This window comes from Mus musculus, chromosome 1 (genome assembly GCF_000001635.26).
Source record: "Mus musculus strain C57BL/6J chromosome 1, GRCm38.p6 C57BL/6J".
Taxonomy (NCBI): Eukaryota; Metazoa; Chordata; class Mammalia; order Rodentia; family Muridae; genus Mus; species Mus musculus.
In genome coordinates this window covers 35,761,246-35,762,466 of record NC_000067.6, presented here as the reverse complement: position 1 = coordinate 35,762,466, position 1,221 = coordinate 35,761,246, and the positions used below count along the sequence as shown (strand labels likewise).

At 47.2% G+C, this 1,221-nt stretch overlaps 1 non-coding gene across 1 annotated transcript; it reads right to left on the bottom strand.

Annotated features, from left to right (window-relative positions):
• Positions 1–760: 760 nt before the first annotated feature.
• Gm25634 lies at positions 761–865 on the bottom strand. The gene has a single exon (XR_003949195.1). It is a non-coding gene; the product is annotated as a U6 spliceosomal RNA (small nuclear RNA).
• Positions 866–1,221: the final 356 nt, after the last annotated feature.

The following is a 1,221-nucleotide window of genomic DNA, read 5'->3' as shown; positions in this document are numbered from 1 at the left end:
ACGGTGGATGCCTCATTCACATATGGAGTAGAGACTCTGCTAGGCAGCCAGGTGGGTGCTGGGGATGGAGTGAAGGAGACCCAGTCCCTTTGGAGCAAACAGAGGAAAGAAGAGACTGCTAAAAGGCTATGCAGACAAGTAATTATTTTGAATCTCCTTTTATCCCTCCACGTGAATCCCTTCCTAGCCACCTGGACATTCCCTCTGTGGGGCCCCTCGCAGGCCTGCCTTCTCCTAATGGAATGCAATGCTCTAGCTTTATTCCACGGCCACCAGCAAGGTAGCCTAGGTCTGGGTGCCCTGCCCAGAGAATAGAGTGAATGAAAATGAGGACACTGACTGAGTTGGCAAGCAGAGATGAATGGCTGGAGTTGGTAGAGGGAAAAAGTGGCTGAAGAGACAGACTCTAGAATTTGGAGACAAATGTAGTGGATGGCGGAGGCCAGCAGAAACAAACGGTCCATACACACCGTGCGAGAGCCAAGCCAGCAGCTTGATTCGGAGAGGCAAAGTCCTTTGCCAGGGAGCTCGTGTATGCCTCTCCTGGGCTTCAACATCACATGAATGAAATGGGGACATGACCACAGTTATTATTTTTTTGTGGTTGTTTTTTATCTCAATATATATGGATTCTAAATAAATGAATATAGAGATAAACATAAAACTGCATATATGAACATGCTCACATTTATTCTGCAGTTTGTTTGTTTGTTTGTTTGTTTGTTTTTTACTTCTTCACTTTACATCTCACTCACTGCCCCAAAATATGGAATGCTTCAGGAATTTGCAATGGCATCCTTGGGCAGGGGCCATACTAACCTCTGTGTAGTTCCAGTTTTAGTGTATGTGCTGCTGAAGCAAGCACATGGCCACTCTTAAGTACAGCTGAGGAGGTTTTTATTGTACATATGAGGGAGAGTTCAGCCCGAGGCATCTGGAAGAGTCCAGACTGACCATGGCCAGCAGACTGAGCTAGGTCAGGAAAGGAGGGAGGGGGAAACGATAGAAGGAGAGAAAAGAGAGGGGACAATAGAGGGAGAAGAAACAAAAAAAGCACATGGCTGTAATGGCAGGTTTTTATAGGAATCAGAAGCTGGGGGAATGGAAGCTGAGCCCCTGGGTTAGGAGAGGTTTAGGGTAGGGAATAACAGAGTGAGAAGAGCGGAGAGGAGGTCTAGGTACCAAGTGATCCTGGTGGCCTGTGTATGCTCTGGGATGCTC